The following is a 21,032-nucleotide window of genomic DNA, read 5'->3' on the forward strand; positions in this document are numbered from 1 at the left end:
GTGCTCCTGGAAAACCCATAGATGTTCCATTTAGTTGTATGTAAAACTTTTCATCCCAACAGAAGTAGCTATTTTGGAGGCAAAACTCTAGTAGTTGTAAAATGAAGTGTTTGGGTATTTGTGTGTTTTCTTGCTGCAGTAATGCCCATTCGACTGCTTCTATTCCGCTGGCGTGGGGTATCGAGGTGTATAATGCAACTACATCTATAGTGCATAGGATCCAATTTTCTGTATTTAGATGTTTAATCATTTGTAGATTTCTCAGGAAGTCCGTCGTATCTTCAATATAGGTCTCCCAATTTTGAACGAATGACTGCAGAAATGTATCGATGAACCTGCCAGGTTTTTCAAATATTGAGTCGCATCCAGAGACGATAGGTCTGAACGGAGGATCCATCAGATTTTTGTGAATCTTTGGTAATAAGTAAATTTTTGGTCTCCTTGGGAAGTCAGTCCGAAGATATTTTTTGGTTGGTAAGTCAATCCAATTGAATTCTTCCGCTTTATCCAGTATGAGGTTGAGATTGTTGGAAATTTCATTTGTGGGATCTTTGTCAAGTTTTCCATAGGTCGCTTCATTCATGATATGTTCAAGAACTTTCCTTTGGTAGTGCTCTGAGTCCATAATAACTAATCCTTCCCCTTTTGTCTGCTTTCGAAATTGTGATTGTTGGGTTTCTAGCTAATTCAGTTAGGGCACTTTTTTCAGCCCTACTCAAGTTGCTTGTTTTGTTGGAATATTGTATCTTTTTTAGATCTTGTTGTACCAATAATTCAAATGTATCCAGAGTTTTGTGAGACACAGGAGCAACAAAAGTGCTCTTTGGTTTAAAAGTTGGAAGTGTTAAGTCTGTGATGGAGTTGTCCGTTGGATCTTGGGGGCAAATGTTGGTGAAGAAATTGCGGAGTCTCAGAATTCTCATAAATTTATAAAGAGCTACTTCTGTCTCCAATTCTGTGCTATTGTAGGTGCTTACAAAGGACATTCCTTTGTTCAATACATTTTCTTCAAACGGTGTTAGTTTTAAAGAGGAGATATTTATGATGAGACTTTTGTTTGACTCCTCAGGCCCTTTTTGCTTTTGTCTTTGTCCTTTTCCTCTCCTTGTTTTTCGATGCCACTTGTTGTTTTGATTTGGCTCTTGTCTGGGGGTCTCCCTTGTTCTCTGCTGGAGTCCAAAAAAGAAGATGAAGAACCAGAAGTACTGGGTGTTACACTCGGTGAGCTTCCTTCTGGTGGTTTTGTCGTAGCTTTTGAGCTAGTACTAGCTTTAAATGATGCTCTCTGAGTATCAATATCTGAATCAGACACAACACTTTCCTCTGAGGATGCTTGGGTGGATTTTTTGGTGGTAAATCTGCGTTGTGTATATACATCGGCCCAAGTATAAGCTTCATTCAGCTTATAATCAATTGTATCTCTCTTAAATTTTCGCAGTTTGGTTTCTTGTAACTCTTTGCCATATTTGTCTAGTTTTAGATTGAGACTTTCTAAAAATTGTCCCCATGGTTCAACCTCCATTCTTGTTGATAGTTCAGTTTTTAATGTGTTTATTTCTTCTTCTAAATCCCGAATTGTTTTAGACAGTTCCTCAATTATCAGCAGTATCAGATCCAGAGAGCATTTATTTAAAATGGAATACCATTTTTCCATGAAATGTGGGTTGTTTTGAAGCCTAAAGAGCATTGGACGTATAGATAATCTTAAACCACGGGGGATCCGTTTGACTCGATGGTATTGTATTAATGTAGAAGCATGTAAACGTTGATTCAGTTCTCTTCTGGTAAGATATTCCAGTTGACGTAATTGTTGTGTGACTGATCCGCTCTGTGCGTCAAATGATTTTGTCTCCTTTATTAAGTTGTAAATTTCATTTGCGTCTTCTGTTGTGTAAACTTTTGTTGTAGCTCTGTTTTCAGTAATGCTGGCAATGGATTCGAAAGACATTTTTACGCGGTGCAGTCCACCAAAGTCGCAAAAGTGAAAACGTCAAAAAATCGGGTGGTGGGCGCACTCGTTGTTTTGAAAAATAGACTGTTTGACCGATAGGCGTGCAATATTGCCTTATGTTTGCGTGACACGTGGTATGAATAAAGGGGGGTGGCCTAGTCTGAAGTTAACTAGGACTGCAATATGCACAGCTGTAAATGTTTCAAGCATTTAATTCATTTCACATAGAATAAACAATAATCATATTCAATTTTTTCATATGAATTTCCACAATATACATCATCATTCAATATGTGTACATTTATATAGTGATAGACACAAGTAACTGCTTAATTAACGTTCCAAACACCCAATGCATTTCGGGACATTTGTGGTCCCTTCGTCAGGGGTAAACTGTTGGAAAAGAAAGGAGAGTGTATATCAGAATCTGCACTTGCGTGAACAGAAGGTTGTATTTTGAACTTAAAATGAGGTATACGATACCTTTGGGTAGTTCACATGTGTTACGTGTTCATATTCTAGGAAAAGAGTTCAGAAGATAAAGATGTAAGAAGAACTGATCTCTCTATTAATTGGTGGTAATAAATGATGCAAGGAACCCCGATTTCGTACCTGATTAGTTGTGTGATTTTACACGATTTTCAAAGTTGCAGCGAAAAAAATCTACAGAAATAAAAACTAAATGTTAACTCCGCTATGTGAGGCAATATACCTGAGTACGCTAAATGTTTAAAGCGAAGCTCACCTTGATAGCCTTAGTTCAGGTGGCGGTGAAAACCGTTACTGAAGCTGGATGTTACCGATCTGAAAATAAAGGACGAAACCTTATATTCCAGTCAAATCCGCTAATCTGAGCCCATCAGAATGCGGGCATATGAAAGAATATGCTTACCGATTCAGAAAGTTTGTTGCGGAGTTTTTAGCCACGAGCGCTCTCGGTCGAGGTTTGTTGCTCGTCAGTTTCAGGTGAGTTTATAATCACGCTCTAAGCGTGGACGTAGAAACTAAAAAAAGACTGTGAAGAAACCTGGTTTTGAAAAAAAGACTCAGGTGCTACCTGTAGCATCGGTGCAAGTTTTACAAAATCTAAATGGTCTTTTGTAAAGTATATGTGTAATCTGAATAAGAAGTAGAATGACCATGGAATCTTCTTGAATGATTCAAAAAAGTTTCCGAAGTAGAATAAAGGCGCTGCGAGCGCACTACCTGGGCGACGAGTTGTTTGTTAATAAAGTTGTGAAAAAAATAAGACCTAAACAACGATGTTTGGTAAATATAATTGTGATGCGACTCAATATTTGAAAAACCTGGCAGGTTCATCGATACATTTCTGCAGTCATTCGTTCAAAATTGGGAGACCTATATTGAAGATACGACGGACTTCCTGAGAAATCTACAAATGATTAAACATCTAAATACAGAAAATTGGATCCTATGCACTATAGATGTAGTTGCATTATACACCTCGATACCCCACGCCAGCGGAATAGAAGCAGTCGAATGGGCATTACTGCAGCAAGAAAACACACAAATACCCAAACACTTCATTTTACAACTACTAGAGTTCTGCCTCCAAAATAGCTACTTCTGTTGGGATGAAAAGTTTTACATACAACTAAATGGAACATCTATGGGTTTTCCAGGAGCACCCGTATACGCTAACACGTATATGGCAAAATTCGAACATGACTATATCCTCCAGGACCTTACATGGAAAGAAGGTCTCATATTCTTCAAACGTTTCATAGACGACATCTTCCTCATTTGGAATCGGTCAGAACCAGAACTCATAAACAACATACGGACACTCAATTTGATTGATCCTCGAATTCAATTCACTCACACAATAAGCCGCAAATCAATTGCTTTTTTAGATGTATGGATTGACATTGGACAAGGTGCAATACAAACGAGTGTGTATAAAAAGCCAACAGACAGAAATAATGCTCTGCTCTTCAGCAGTTTCCATCCTCCTTCATTGATTCGGAATCTACCAGTTTCCCAATTTTTGCGAACTAAAAGAATTTCTTCTACAGACACGGCATGTGAATCCACATGGCAACAGCAAATAAAGAATTATAAAGACAGAGGGTACCCTGAGAATCTTCTTACAGAACAATTAAACAAAGTCAAGACCCGACCCCGTGAGGAGTTACTGAAGAAAGCTCAAAAAGAGATTAGCACACGTACAGTTTTTGTCTCTAAATATTCCACAGCATCCAGGAAGATCAAACAAACCATTCACAAGCATTGGAATCTACTCCAATTGGAAATTGATTTCAAAAATCTCTTCAAAGAGAAACCACTATTCGCCTACACAAGAGCACAAAACTTGAAAGAATTGTTATCTAAAAAACAAAAACCAACAAGGACCCTGGAACCAAGTAAAGGCACACAAAAATGCTGGAACTGTACACATTGCAACAACGTAATCACAGGTGATACTTTATTGCATCCATCTACGGGCCAAAAAATTAAAATTCACAGCAGCACAACATGCAACTCAGAAAATGTCATTTACATCATTAAATGCCCTTGCGGGCTACTATACGTTGGCAAAACTGAGAGGAAAATGAAAATCAGATTGACGGAACATAAAAGCAAAATACGCACTAAAAGCACAACGTCTAGTATAGCAACGCATTGGGAGGAATCACGACACCAAATTGCCCAACTGAAATTCCAAATCATTGAAGAAGTACCAAAACACACAGATCGTGATAATTCAAAGTACCTTTTACAAAGAGAGGCATTCTGGATTAAGAAGCTCAAAACTCTTACGCCGCATGGACTCAATGATAAATTCGAGATGGCTTGCTTTCTCTAAAATAATACTCACATTTGACACTTGTACTCCACTTCGGGACCCTGACTCAACTTGAAAGCACTTATACCTATGATGCATTCACCCACGATTATGTCCTACCTGACATTACACGTACATGTACTATCACACATACTTGCATCTTACGTTTGAACCCCCTTAGAAAAAGAATAGAGAACTTGACCTTTGTTTATAATGATGTTTTTATGAAATTGTTGACGCTCCATTTAACCACATAATTTACATGACCTGTATTATTTGATCATGTTTCGAACTTATATATTGTTGCCGTAATTCATTACGCTTATTTACACTATGTCATGAAGCCAGGTAATTTAGACTCTGGCGGTCACACAATTTTACCCATCAAACCCCATCACTCACAATTATATTTACCAAACATCGTTGTTTAGGTCTTATTTTTTTCACAACTTTATTGACAAACAACTCGTCGCCCAGGTAGTGCGCTCGCAGCGCCTTTATTCTACTTCGGAAACTTTTTTGAATCATTCAAGAAGATTCCATGGTCATTCTACTTCTTATTCAGATTACACATATACTTTACAAAAGACCATTTAGATTTTGTAAAACTTGCACCGATGCTACAGGTAGCACCTGAGTCTTTTTTTCAAAACCAGGTTTCTTCACAGTCTTTTTTTAGTTTCTACGTCCACGCTTAGAGCGTGATTATAAACTCACCTGAAACTGACGAGCAACAAACCTCGACCGAGAGCGCTCGTGGCTAAAAACTCCGCAACAAACTTTCTGAATCGGTAAGCATATTCTTTCATATGCCCGCATTCTGATGGGCTCAGATTAGCGGATTTGACTGGAATATAAGGTTTCGTCCTTTATTTTCAGATCGGTAACATCCAGCTTCAGTAACGGTTTTCACCGCCACCTGAACTAAGGCTATCAAGGTGAGCTTCGCTTTAAACATTTAGCGTACTCAGGTATATTGCCTCACATAGCGGAGTTAACATTTAGTTTTTATTTCTGTAGATTTTTTTCGCTGCAACTTTGAAAATCGTGTCAAATCACACAACTAATCAGGTACGAAATCGGGGTTCCTTGCATCATTTATTACCACCAATTAATAGAGAGATCAGTTCTTCTTACATCTTTATCTTCTGAACTCTTTTCCTAGAATATGAACACGTAACACATGTGAACTACCCAAAGGTATCGTATACCTCATTTTAAGTTCAAAATACAACCTTCTGTTCACGCAAGTGCAGATTCTGATATACACTCTCCTTTCTTTTCCAACAGTTTACCCCTGACGAAGGGACCACAAATGTCCCGAAATGCATTGGGTGTTTGGAACGTTAATTAAGCAGTTACTTGTGTCTATCACTATATAAATGTACACATATTGAATGATGATGTATATTGTGGAAATTCATATGAAAAAATTGAATATGATTATTGTTTATTCTATGTGAAATCAATGAAATGCTTGAAACATTTACAGCTGTGCATATTGCAGTCCTAGTTAACTTCAGACTAGGCCACCCCCCTTTTTTCAAACCTATTGTATCCCACACATTTTAGTGCTACAATTATGCATCACAGTAACATTTCCTTTTCGATTTTAGGTCTTGCCTCTGCCAGAATATTAAGTAGGCCTTCAATTATTTCCAAATTAGACCATCATGGTGGTTTGATTTTAGAACCAGATTAGAGGAATCATTTAGTGTCCTAGAAATACTAGACCACCTTACTTCCATATCTTTCTTACTGGTGCAAGTGCCCACAATGAATTCAAGTCCACCTCAAAGACATGGAAATGCAACTGCTATCAAACCAAACAGTAGTTCCAGAATCCTCCTTCATTTTTCCTCCCTGAGACTGGTGCTCAGATGATGTCATCCTTCCTGGGGTAGGATGGATGATTCAATGTGTGTGGAGACAGTCAAACCCAAGCATTGGGTTAGAGACACTAAAGGTCTGAACCCTGACAGTTTAACTTTACATTGCGAGAATTAACTTCAACCCCCTTTTGAACTGACGGATGTCAGTGAGATGACGAATCATTACAATCATACAATTTCTAAAATATTGGACAATATAGCCCCTTTAACTGAAAAGAATTGAGGTCAAGCATAAAATCCCATGGTTCAGTATTTCACTTAACGAAGAAAGACGGAAACTCAGACTTACGGAACGGACTTGGAGACAAAGTCCATCATACTCCCACCTAAAACAATTAAGAAAGTCCTGAAAAACCTACAATAAAGGCGTACTTAAATAATTTTATTTTTAGAAATGAGCTTGATAATGCAAAGAACAGGCCGAGAAAACTCTTTGAGCTACTAAAAGATCAATCGAACAAATTAGCCAAATCCTCCCTACTAACTTCTAAATCGGAATTGAACTGTGAAGACTTCTCAACATTCTTTACCAACAAAGCCAGCCCACTGGAGATAGAACTCAAGAGTACCACTAACAAAGCCTTGAATATAGGGAAAAATCAAGGGGAGAATACAGACACACCTGCACAAGCAACACCCAAAAACAATGCTCCTTGGTCAGACCTCAAACAATATGACCAACATGACATTACAATAACCTTACTATCCCTGAAACCCAATAACCACTACAATGACTCTCTTCCTGCTAAATGCTGGTCCTCATTCAACGACATGGTCATCCCCAATTGGACTAAGATAATTAATGAATCACTGGCCCAAGGATCTTTCCCTACGGAGAGCCCTTCGGATCCAAACAACTTTAGGCCGATAACAACCATCCCCTTACAAGCCAAAGTACAAGAAAAATGTGCTAAACAACAACTGAATCAACATATTACCGAATTTAAGATACTGAACGACTACTAATCTGGGTTCAGATCAGACCACAGTACAGAAACAGCAATCCTACACATCGTAGATGACACTCTGCTTGCTCTAGACCGCAATGAAATCTGTCTCTTACTCCTTCTTGACCTATCATCCGCATTTGTCACTGTAACCCATCCAAAACTATTAGACCATCTCAAAAATAGGATGGGCTTATCAGGAACAGTCTTGAAATGTTTCTATTGCTTCCTAGAGAATAGATCGCAAAGATTCCTAGTGAACAATGAGCTATCCCTTCCATCTCCAATTCAGATTGGGGTTCCACAAGGATCAACTCTATCACCATTACTATTCAACCTGTACATTGATCCATTAACAGATGTATTGCAGCAGGCTAACATTTCCTTCCACATGTATGCAGATGACACCCAACTGTACATGAGGCTTATACCAACAGAAGAGATCGTCATAATGAACCAAGCACTACTGAGAACCGTTGAATGGCTAGGTGACAAACATCTTAAGCTCAATGCAAAGAAAAAATGACTTCCTCTTGATCTCCCCTCCTAAAAGCGCAGCCAGGATTAAGGAATGGACCAAGATGATCACTGCGCTAAACGGTTCCCCAATTCTAGTAGACTCAACCAAATCTCTTGGAATCACTCTGTATTAACCACTTGTTTTCATCTGAGTTACCTCAAAAAATTAAAGCCGTTCATCGACTCAGATGATCTCAAAATGGCAGTCCAGGCACTGGCCATATCAAGAATTGAGTACGGATGCGCAACCCTCTCAGGGCTTCCTAAGATCTCTACAGCCTCCTAAAAGCATGTCTCAATACTGCAGCCAGACTTATAACTGGATCAAAAAAACTTGACCACATATCTCCACATCTGAAAGCGCTCATCTGGCCACCGTACGAGGCAAGAATACAGTTCAAGATTGCATGTATCATACACAAGGCAATACACCACAAAACTCCACGTTACCTGGCCCAGAAAATCACCTTATCTGGAGGCAGTAGACCCTCCAGGGGATCTAAAGATTTCTCTCTAAAACCAGCATTCTTCCATCAGAAGAGATCATACGATAGAGCATTTACGGATGCAGCACCAAGGATCTGGAATTCGCTCCCACCGAAAAGTTTGGCAGGCGAATCGTCGATCCACTACAGTCTGCTGTGGTATAAGACAGTTACTTCCTTGTCCATCTACAGGGATGTTGTCTACTGTCAAGGATCAATGTATATTTGTTTTAAAGTAGCAATAGTGTAACCATCGTAGACAGCTAGGATATCAGGAGTTGACTAGGCCTGGGCTAAAAATCCGTTCCGCTCGCGGAAATTGCGATAATTTGACATTTTCGGTTTCCGCGGAGAGCGCGAAAATGTAAATTTCCGCAATCCGCATTTTACCGGAAATTTTTTGCTTGCTCGCGCTGTAAAATAATACATTCTTGCGTGCGTGCGATCGCCTTACCTGAATCCCCTCGTTCGCCGACAAGTTTTCCCGATCCGGTCGCGTTCTCCACGAGCTGTTGGATTGTTGGTAGCCATTTGCGCTGTCTCGCGACAGTTCGCGCCCGCAGTAACATCATTCGTCGTGCGATCATGTCTTTCTTCTCGCGATCATGCACCGCGAGACAAGTGAAAACAGGATGGCCGTGCCCGCGAGCAACCGCATGGGTAAGTTGGCGAGCCGCGACCACGCAGAACATACCGCGAACGGGCGGGAAAAAAACTACTGCATCTTCGCGATATTTCCGCGTGTTTGCAGAGATTTTTAATATTTTCGCGATAATTTGCAAAAGTGAATTTCGCAAATTCCGCCCACCCCTAGAGTTGACCTATTCTGGTTCACAAGAATGTTTTTGTCATGTTTTACTTTTCCCTAAAGCTTTCCTTATTCTTCAATATGTTGCAAGTTGGACTTGGGTTAGCATCTGCCAATACTATGAAACACGTTTTCATGCCTGTGGTTAAAGTAATGAATATCCTCTGATTGTAAAGGGGTGATGATGTAAAGCGCTCTGACACCTAATTCTTGGGTCTTGTTCGCGCTATAGAAAACAATGAATAAAATAAAATAAATCCTTAGAGGGCTTCCTTGGACCTCGCTCCCACTTCTCTCTCGCAAGTCTAAAAGGTCCCCTAAAAAGGTTGCCATAAAGGAATTCAAAGGGGTTAACACAACACCCTTCTGTGGCACCTCCATGTATGCAAAGAGAAGGCATGGTAGAAGGACGCCCAACTTACACCTCATTGGCTTAGGTAGGCCCATTATCATGCCCTTCGAAGTCTTGATGAACCTCTCTATAAGACTGTTGGTTTGGGGGTGATAGGATGTAGAGAACTTACTCCACATTCATCCATCCCAAATGGACTTCATGTATGCCGACAAGAAGTTAGTGCCCCTGTCAGACACTATCTCTTTGGGGAACCGTACAGGGGTAAAGATTCCCTTCAGAGCCTTGACTACCGCATGTGCAGTTACCAAACTCAGAGGGATGGCTTCTGGGTAGTGAGTGGCATAGTCCACCAAGACCAGGATGATCCTGTTGCCTAAAGCTGTCTTGAGGCCACTGTCAATGCCTACCCTCCCAGAGTGCTGCTTCTCAAGTTGATTTTGCTGCAGCTTGAGTATGTATTCTACTCGAGCAGCAGCTTTTTGACCATTTACAGTTGTGACCGCCTGCAACCGTCTGGGTTGGGAAAATCTCACTAGTTGCCCTCCACGTGACCAAAAATCACGCTCGGGGATGCCATATTTTACTTGTGCTCACCAACTTATGGTTGGTGAGCTGCATGCAAGAAAAGTTGGCCAGAACTCTGCAAAATGTATCTCCCACCACTAGCTTTGGGCCTTTTCCCTGACTTCCTACTGGCCTAGCAGGTGAGACGGGTCCTGAAAAATGTATCTGAGACCATTTTCGTTTGGGGCCAATCAAAGTGGACAACAAGCCTTGCAAAGGTCCTGTCTTGCCTAAGATGTCCTGCCAGGGGGATGTCATGAACCTAACCCAGTAGGAAGGTCTTATAACACTGGGAGTCCACCAGAACGTGGGCTGTCCCAGGTCCAGGAACCTTAGGCTGACTGTATAGCAGGTCATTCACCCAATAGATTAGGTGCTCTCCAGATTTGTCACCTGCGGTTTGTGCCTCAGCTTGCTGCCTCATGCACTCTAGAGCGGGACACTCTTTCTGTGCCTTGCAGAATTCCTCCCTGATGGTCCTACTCTAAACTTGGTAAGCTCTAGCAGATCACCCATGGTAGCAATGTCCTCTTTGGTACGCTATGGGGTGTCTTCTTCAGGTGCCCCATCATACTAGACTGGGGGAATTTTAGGACTGGTTTCCTGCGCCCTTTGCTTCCACGCTTCTTGGCAGCTGCCTGGGCCATTGTCCCCTGCTCCAGGCACCCTTGACTCCCTTTCCTGGCAGCAATGGGCCTTGTGGTCATGCAGGTCTATTCAGGCAATTCCACTTCCTCCAAGTGTGACCTGAGTTCTACTTGCCACGAGATAGTGTGCTCCAGGTCATTACCTAACAGACAATATACAGGCATGACAGGACTCACAGCTACTTTTAGAGAAGCTGAGCCCCCCACTCAAAGGTAACCTGAGCCACTGGTACATAATTCTCACTATTTTTCATGACTATGATTTGGTGGAATGTGTTAGGGAGGGCCTACTACTGTCAGGACATCAGCTGATGCCTTACAGTAGTTATGATGTCTCCTGTGTCACTCAGAGCCTCCACCAATTTCCCATTGATGGTGGACCACTGCCTGTACTTAGAAGTGTTGGCAGGCACATGGGCCACCTTTGGCCCTTCTCTTTATCCACCAGGGAAACAAGGGTGACCTCTATATGCTCCCCAAAGCTAACTGGGACCACCTCACCGCCACATTCACCAACCCTGGTGTCTGCCTACTGGTGGGGCTGTGCCCCTTTGGATCATTTGGAGTTGCCCTTGGGAGTGCCCACACATGTAGCACTATGTGCATTAGAGACAAACCTTCTTGTCTGCTTATCAAATAACCCTTTCATCTTACTCTTAGACTGGGACTGGAGAATGTTGTTCCCTTGGGAACTATTTTGGGATCCTTTTGAGAACTTCTTATTTTTAAGTTTTTCAACCCTCCCTTTCTTCTGATGGGACCTCTGACCACCCTTGTGGGAATCTCCCCCAGATACCCTTTTGGGAACTCTTGTGCTGGCTCAGGGGTCCGCCACCTCAGCAAGCTTCCTAGGGTCAGTTAGTTTACTGTCTAGCTTGTCCCTGAGCGTTTTATTGTACTTTTCAGAGGTCAGCCCAAAGTGATCAAGATGGCTTTCATGGGGGTGTACTTAGGTTAATCCCCAACCTTTACAGGAAGAGGCATGTCCCATCCCACTGTAGGCATGTGTTTCCACACAAAACTTCCTAAGTGCTCTTCTGTTATCTTGCGAATCCTCAGGGCTATCTAGGAGGCATAAAACCTTTTGTCAATATTATCGCCCACCACTTAACTAGGCAACAGATTCTTGGGGATGTGGACCTTTTTGTCTCCTTCAGACACTGCAGACATGCTGCCACCAATGCTGCTGGAATCTGCTAGCCTTTCTTTCAGTATCATCTCCTTAATGCTCCTTTCATGAACCAAATGCTCTAAAGCTAGTTTCTCCTCCATGGCCAGTTTCTTCTCTTGCATCCTGAGCTTGGCCATTCCCAGCTTTTACTCTCTCTCCTCCCTCTGTTCCGCCAGCTCACCTTTTTACACCACTCTGCAAACGCACCTCCTGGCGCACTGCTGCTTGGGGGATGAAGTCCACTTTAGTCCTAAGGCCCTCAGGACACAAGAGTACATCATCTCCCCACCAGTAATGTGCCAAAAGGTGAGTTTGCATAGTGGTTTAAAAAGGGGCATGGCCTCGGACCACCTCTTAGCAGTCCCAATGTGTGGGCCTTACTGGAGGTAATCAAAAAACAGAGAGGCACACACTAAATATTCTGCAATATGTTCAACACTGACTCTGTTCACTCAAACTTTAAAAGACTTTAAAGGAACAAAGCATGCTACAGTGGATGGCACTCACTGTCTGACAAGTGCCTACTAAATACTGACAATAAAATGAGTCAGTGGACACATCCTCTGTGCACTGTTACTAAAGTAAGTTTCCAAACATCAAAATGATCAAACTAGACAATGCTCAAGTTCGAAAAATATATATGAGATGCGTTTTATCCAACATACAACTTAAAACATTGTACACAGTGTTCACAAATTGAAATTAAATAAATAACACGGTTCAAAAATGTTTTGAAACATTTGTTCAAAGGTTTAGCAAATACAAAGATAATTTGTCATCAGTCCAAATGCTTTCGTCGTGCCCAATGCATTTCAGGCCGTAATTGGCCCTTCCTCAGGGGCTTCGAACTCTGAAAATATGAACAAAATATACGGAAAATGTAATGCAAGTAGACCAAAAGGATTCTGTCAACATAAAACAAACTACAATGAGGACCACAAACTAACGCGTGTATCGTAAAAAGATGACAAATATCCTAACGAACAAAATTTACCTCTTAGACCAACCAGCAGTCCCCAATATGCACTGCAAGGACGCTGAAAAATCAAAACAGACAGAGTCGGGTGTACGCAGCGTTCTGCTCAACCGCTGTGTTTAAATGCGTGCCGAAAACCGGAGTGAAATATCGGCAGGAAAAAATCAACGACGGACTGAAAAAACACGGCGAACACGGCCGCCATGTTGAAACAGTGAAATGAATGCTGACCGAACCGTTGTATACTATGGAATGAAAAATATACCACACAATAAGACATTGAAAATAAATGAAAATTGGAATAATGAATGAAAATAGTGGAAAATATCACGCAGTCCTCATGAACTCACTTGGTGTAACAATATTGGTCTCTGAATACTGTAACAGATACAGAAATAACCGACCCTGTTCACAGAATACCCAAAAAACAAATACCCCAAAAAGATCACAGGTGGTGTGAAACTCAAGAAAAGTGCTCAGAATGTGTGAGGTACAAAATACCATGAAACTCATAAATGTGAGTGCAGACATAACAAAACTGCGGAGATCATGCATAAACACTAGAATCAGTACCAAAGAGATTATAAATAACATGAATAATCTATTTTGTCGTTCATTCCTTTATCTACTAAAGTGTCTAGGCGCCTGATCCAGAACGTTTCTCTTTGTAAAAGGGACCTGGTGAGGTCCATGTCTGGATGATGTTGAACTTTTTAATTGGGCGATGCTGTGCCGTTCATCCAACCAGTGTGTAGCTAGACTACTGTTCTTGTTTTGTGTTCTGATAGTACTTTTGTGTTCAGTTATGTGAGTTTTGATCTTTCGTTCAGTGTTTCCAACATAAAGCTTTCCGCAAGGGCATTTAATATAGTAGATCAATTTAGTGGAATTACAATCTGAATTGTGAAATAACTTAGGGCCATATGTAGATAGGTAAATACCGGCCGGTAACGGACGAAAATCGGTAATTTTCCCGTTACCAACCGGTATTTAGCCCTTTCTAATGTAGGAGTCAGGTTTTAAGGATTCGGTAATTTACCGTATCGGTATTTTAAGAAATCGGTAATATACCGAATCGGTAAATTACCGAATCCTTAAATCCTATGTAGGGAGCACTCAAGTGAGTGCATTTTTGGTTTAAGGATTCGTTATTTACCACCAACTACAAGTTGATGGTAAATACCGAATACCTTTTCAAAAGCAATTTTGAGCTTTTTTAACCCCTTGCATGCTTCTGACGGAACCACTCCATCATGAGCCACGGGCACCGCGTGCTCATGACGGAGTGGTTCCATCATGCTGCGGCCGTTGGCGGCCGCTCCGCCCACGCAGCGCTGTTTCCCCACCTGTGCGGGCGATCAGCGCAAGTGGGTGGAGTCATGACGGAACCACGCCGTCATGAGCACAGCTCGCCCGTGACTCATGACGGCGTGGTTCCGTCATGCGCATGGCGGCGCCGAGCTCACCCCAAACCCCCCCAGCGCTGCGGCGGAATTCGCGCCGCAGCGAAGGGGTTAAAAGTGCCATGTGGCAGACATACATGCCCTTAGGGCATGTATGTGCGCCACATGTGCACACATGCACGATTCAGGGGTGCAACAGGGTGTCAATGTGACACCCTGCAACCCTTGAATATGCTCCCCCTATTACCGATTCGGTATTTACTGAATCGGTAATAGTGAATGGCTTCCCATTCATTCCTATGGGCCTCTAAGCCCATAGGAATGAATGGGAAGGTATGCCTTATTACCGATTCAGTAAATACCGAATGGGTAATAACGAATATTACCGAATCGGTAAAATTTACCGATTTTTTTACCTACATTCTATTTACCGATTCTTAAATACCGAATCGGTAAAATTCGGTATTTAGGAATCGGTAAATAGAAATTACCTACATATGGCCCTTAATGGTTTCTCCGGTAGTGGGATAATGCAAAAGATTGCCCATAATGACATTATTATAGTGTACACAATTAGAACATTTGTTCATACCTATGAAATTGGAGATGGGAGATTTTTTCGGGTGTTGATGATCTCTTTCAAATTTTTGGATCTGGTAAAAGCAAACAAGGGTGGCTCTTTGAAAATACCATTGAGATCGGAATCATTCTGAAGCATTTCCCACCTGTTAGTGATTATTTGCCTAAACTTTGATGAGCTGGTAGAGAATTTGGAAACAAAAACCTGTCTGGATGTTTTCTTCTTAGGTTTGGATTGTAGCAAACAATCATGAGTGTATTTAAAAGTGCGTGTTCTTGCCTGCTCAATCACTTCATTGGGGTATCCTCTGTTTAGAAACATTTGCTGTCGATAATCAAAATGCTTTACCGAACTGCTTTGCTCAGAACAGATCCTTTTAATCCGCAAGAACTGAGGAAAAAGGCAAATTGTGTTTAAGGTTTCTGGGATGAAAACTCCGAAAGTGATGGGCACTGTCTGGATTATGCCTTCGCTAATGGCAAGGGACACATCTAGAAATGAAATGGTTGTATCACTGATCGTGTGTGTGAACTGAATATGATCATCATAGGTGTTAAGTTGTTCTATTTTGTGTTCCAAAAACTTCTGGGTGTTAGTCCAAAGTATAAAAATGTCATCAATTTACCAGCAATAAAGCAGGAAATTGTCTGTCCATCCAATGTCATTGTAAATATGATCATTATCAAATTTTGCCATGAAAGTATTGGCATAAGCAGGAGCCCCTGCAAAACCCGTGGAAGTACCTTGTTGTTGTAAAAAGAAACGGTCATTCCAGAAAAAATAACTGTGGTACAAACAGAAATGCAAAATTTCGAGAATGAAGACTTTATCGGCTCTGATCGATGAGTGGCGCAGTAGGGCCCATTCCACCGCTTCCATACCAGCAATGTGCGGAATGGAAGTATATAAAGACTTAACGTCAATGGTGCAGAGTAACATCCTTTCATTGTAGACAACAGACTCCAATTTTGACAAAAAATCCTTGGTATCTTTAACCCCTTCAGCGCGGCGCGGATTACCGCACCGTGCTGAAGGTTCGTTGCGCGGGCGCCGCCGTGACGGAACGGTTCCATCATCCGCACAGCGCGACCAATGCGCATGACGGAACCGCTCCGTCATGCGCATCGAAAGGGTTAACATAGGATGTCCATTCTTGGACAAACGGTTGCAAACAATGGTCAATTTAGTGACCTAAAGGCTCAAAGATGGTTCCACATCCGGTTACAATGGGTCGCATGGGAGGGTTGTGAAGATTTTCATGGATTTTGGGAAGCATGTAGAGTAAAGGTCTCCTGGGATGATCCACTGTCAAGAATTGTTTGGTGGAGACTGAAATCCAACCCATCTCATGAGCAGGGTCTAGAATACTCTTGAGAGTGGTTTTTAATTCATTTGGTGTCGTCGGTATCTAAAGGCAGATATGACTGTAAATCTGCAACATGCTCCTAGACGGTGCATGAGTAGAAAGTTCGATCCATAATTACAATGGCTCCGCCTTTATCAGCTTTCTGGATACAAATCTCTGCGTTGTTTTGTAGGGAGTGTAACATGATGATTTCGTGTTTTGAAAGATTCTTCTTCTTAGATTGTCTGAAGTGTATGCGAAGGAAGTCTTTACGGACCAGGTGTTCAAATGAGTCCAAAATTTTGTGAGAAATAGGGGCCTGAAATTTAGATTTGGGTCGAAACTCCAAAAACTCAGTTCTCTCAGTGTCAGTTTTGACTGGTAACACATTCGTAAAAAAATGTCTCAAACGTAGAATCCTCATGAACTTAAAGAGTGCTACTTCATATTCCAAAACATTAGTGTCATATGTGGGAACAAAGCCCAACCCTCTGTTGAGAACTTGAATTTGATGTGAATTTAGTCCCATAGAAGAAATGTTGACAACTAAGTTTGTTTCTGAGTGCGAGTGCGTCTGGGTTTTCCGATTACTTCTCCTGGTTTTTCTATTTTGGACGATCCTGGTGGTTGACTTGGATCTGAGCCCTTGGCTAAATATTTAACAGAACTTGACGCTGATGACCCGTCAGTGGCTTCCATTGATGTTTCAACAACTCTTATCTGAGTATGAGCAGGTGGTCTAGACATACTGGTGTCATTTTCGGTGGCCACACTTTCTTCCGACGAGGTGGTTGTTGGTTTTTTGAAAAATGGGCGTCGTTGAGCATAAACTTCTGCCCAAGTATAAACCTCATTTAATTTTTTTATCCAAGGTATCTCTTTTATATTTACGTAATTTTCCTTCTTGAAGTTCTCTAGTGTATTTATCAAGTCTCAAGTTGATGTCATCAAGAGATTTCTTCCAATCTACATCCTCCATGTGTGTATGTAAATTCTGTTTAATCTCCTCAATCTCTTTATTGAGGTCGTTAATCGCTTTAGATAGTTCTTCCACGAGTAATAAGATTAGGTCTGGGGAACATTTATTGAGAATAGAAAAGCATCTTTCCATGAAGTCTTTGTTGAGATGGAACCTAAATAACATGGGTTTGATGGACATCCTCAATCCACGTGGGATCCTTCTGGCACGATGGTACTGAACTAACGTCGAAGCATGAAGACGTTGATTCATTTCTCTCCTAACTAGAAATTCCAATTGTTTCAGTTGTTGAGTGATTGTGCTGCCTTGAAGGTCAGATGCTTTCAGGTCCTGTATAAGTGCATACATTTCTGAAGCTTGTTCAGGAGTATAAGCAAAGGTGCTGGCGGTTACTGGTGGTACCTGGTGGTCTAGTTGGTCCCTAAGGACCCTTAGGATTAAAGGGGACTTAATCCACCAATTCAGAACGCGCCAGAAGGCGCATTTGCACAGTGGTGCAGGGAGGGGGGGCCTCCGGCGAGATGCCAGCTTATCCTTTAAAAAAAATATTTTTAGAAGGGGGCCCCCCTTCTTTTAGTATTTTTTGGCCCTGGGGACCCCATCACCTAGGGCCTGAGCATTTATTTCTTCTTTTATATAGAAAAAATGACAGGAAGGAGGCCGCATAGCTCCCCTTCCCTGGGCCACTATTGGCCCTGGGGACCCCATCTCAAGGGGCCTGGCCGAGTTTCTATATATACATTTTTTTCCTGGGAGGGGGCCGCGTGGCCCCCCTCACCTGGGCCACTTCTGGCCCTGGGGACCCCATCCCCTGGGGCCTAGCCAGACTGGTTTTCTGGGGGGAGGGGGCTGCTTTATCCCCCTCCTGAGGCCAATTATGGCCTCGGGGAACCCATCTCCTGGGATCTGTCCTTATTTTTTTTTTTTAAACCCAGCAAAAGGGAGAGGGCAGAGCGAACCCCCCTCCTCAGGCCACTTTTGGCCCCGGGGACCCCATCCCCTGAGACCGCCTTCACGTTGGGGACCAAGGGGGCCTCCCCAATGCCCCCGCAGTCCCAGCCGCTCCCCGCCTCCTGCGGGAGCCGGCATTTCTTTTGGGCAAAGGGGAGCTGCTAACATGCAGCTCCCCTTGTCCAAAAACAATTCTGCTTTGCTTCTTGGAAGCGCAAGCAGATTTCCTGCTCTCGCTTCCAAGAAGCAAAGCAGTGTTTGCTATGGCAGGGCAGAAGCCGTGCTCCCGCCCTCCAATAGCAAAAAGCAATGTCCCTGGGTTGGGCACCCTGGGACATTGCAGGAGCCTGCCCTGGGGGTGGCAGTCCCCAGGGCCAGCTCGGGCTCCAGGATGGGGGCCACGCGGCCCCCCTCCCAACTGATTAAAGCACCGGGGAGGTGGAGGTCCCTGGGGGCAGTGAGCCGCATTGCCCCCCTCCTTAGGCCACTTATGGCCCCAGGGAACCCATCCCCCGGGCCGCCCTTTGTTTTTGAATATTTTAAAAATATATATATTTATAGAAACACCTAGGACATGCTGGACAAGCCGTATGTACCTATTACCATGACGATTTGCATGATATTCATTAAAAGGTGACTATGCATACAATGAATCCACGTGGAATGTATTTACACCGCTAGTGAAGCTCTACTGTGCCTAATCCCGGCGCCCCCGCCGGTGGGTACTCTCCAAGTAGACACCCTTGTCGTTTATTTATACAAACATTGGTAGCTATTGACGGGCACATTTAATACACACGCACACCAAGCCATTCAAAGGGGATTCGACAAAACTTCGACCAAACTATGCAAGAAACCCCCCTTACGGTTAATAAAACACACATCCACTGCCGGATGTGTAATACTTTTATTTTACTCTCTGGAAAGGAGACAAAACTCACTTGAGAGTCACAGCGTGCTCCTGACTGAGGCCAATGCTGTGTTACACCCACCATTGCCCGCCAATTACCACACACCTCTGTGTTGTATTCCACCAGCTAGTGTGTATGCTATTACACTCTCTAGCCCATGTGCACTGTAACACCACACCGTGAATATGTCATGCCACACTTGCCTTTGTACGGGTTATATTACCCCATCTAACGTGCCTTCCTCGATGCCTAAGTTATAACGCACAGCGCTATGCCATACATATTACAATCTGGGATCCATATCTTTGTCACAGTGCATATGCAATGTTACACTCCCCAGCACATATTTTATATTACAACTTTAGAGACTAGTTAGGTTACACAACACTGCCCTGTGCATATTACACTCCAAGGCGCATATTGCATAGCACGCGCTTGTGCCTGTGCTATCTCGCGCTCTCCAATGAATCTGTCATTGCGCACAATGTATTGCATATTATATTTCACGCCCGGTTCATCTTATATCACACTTTTTGGTGCATAGTTTATACCATTTTTCAAGTTTTCATTTTCAATCGTGCTCTCAGGACTATATTCTACATAACACTGCGTCCACCTACCCTTTTCACGGGCATTACATTTTGCGATGGGGGGTGGAGGGTCAGGGGGTGTTTCTGCCAAGTGAGCCCGGAGTCACAGTCAAAAACGTCCTCTTCTTCCTGAATAAAAGTGAGATTATGTTGCATACTTGTTCATATTTTAAGTAGTTCGCACAGACACACATTTTAAAAACAATAAAGTTCCTAATACCCACCTTCTCTGAACAGTTAGTTGCTGCCCCATCCACCTCCTCCCTATCCTCTGGTGTCTGCATCCATGGACTAGCCTCCTAACTCCTGCCATGCATGGTTTGATGTGGTGCCACTGCCCTCCATTTAGCATGATGTACCAGTCCACTCCTCCTGCCCTCCATTGCCCCATTATATGGCCATCATTGACCTCCTGCTTAGCCTCTGTGCTTAGCTTGCTTCCCCATATTCTCCTTCCCCCTGCCCTTCGATGTCTTTGTGCATGCCCCTGCTCCATCCTTTTTGCCCACCATGTTCCATGGACCTGCCACTCCTATCTACTCTGAGTGTTCTGTTGAGCTGCCACTCCCCTCCCACCTGCATAGCATTGTCAGATGACTGTAACCTGTCCCTGCCACCTCCACCCTGCCTGTCCACATGCCATGCCCCTATCCCCTTCCTCCTGTCCTCCATGGTCCATTTTACTGCCACACCCTTCTGCCCTCCCTGGTCTGTTGCGCTGCAACTGCTCCTCCTGCCTGCCCCACGTGGTCTGTTGTGAGGCCCCTTCCCCTGAACTTTCTTGTGTGTATCCAGGTCCTGACCCTCCCTTCTATCCCTTCTATCCTCCATGGTCCTTTGTGCATGCACCTGCACCCTCCTTCTTGCCCATCATAGCCATTGTGCTGCCACTAACCCTCCCGCTTGCCATGCATGGTCTTCTGTGCTGCCATGGCCCCTCCCACCTTCCCTGTGTGGTCAGCTAGCTGCCCCTGACCCCCTCCCACCTTCCCTCCATGGTCTGTGTGTATGCCATCATAGTCTCACTGTTGCTCTCCATGGTGTGTCTTGTTTCTAGTGCCCATCCTGACTGACCTCCATGGTCATCTTGCTGCTCCTGCCCTGCCCCCTTGCCCCCAGCCCTCTGTTTCCATGTGCAGACCCCTATTCCCT

Source organism: Triturus cristatus, chromosome 3_1, assembly GCF_964204655.1.
Source record: "Triturus cristatus chromosome 3_1, aTriCri1.1, whole genome shotgun sequence".
NCBI classification, from domain to species: domain Eukaryota; kingdom Metazoa; phylum Chordata; class Amphibia; order Caudata; family Salamandridae; genus Triturus; species Triturus cristatus.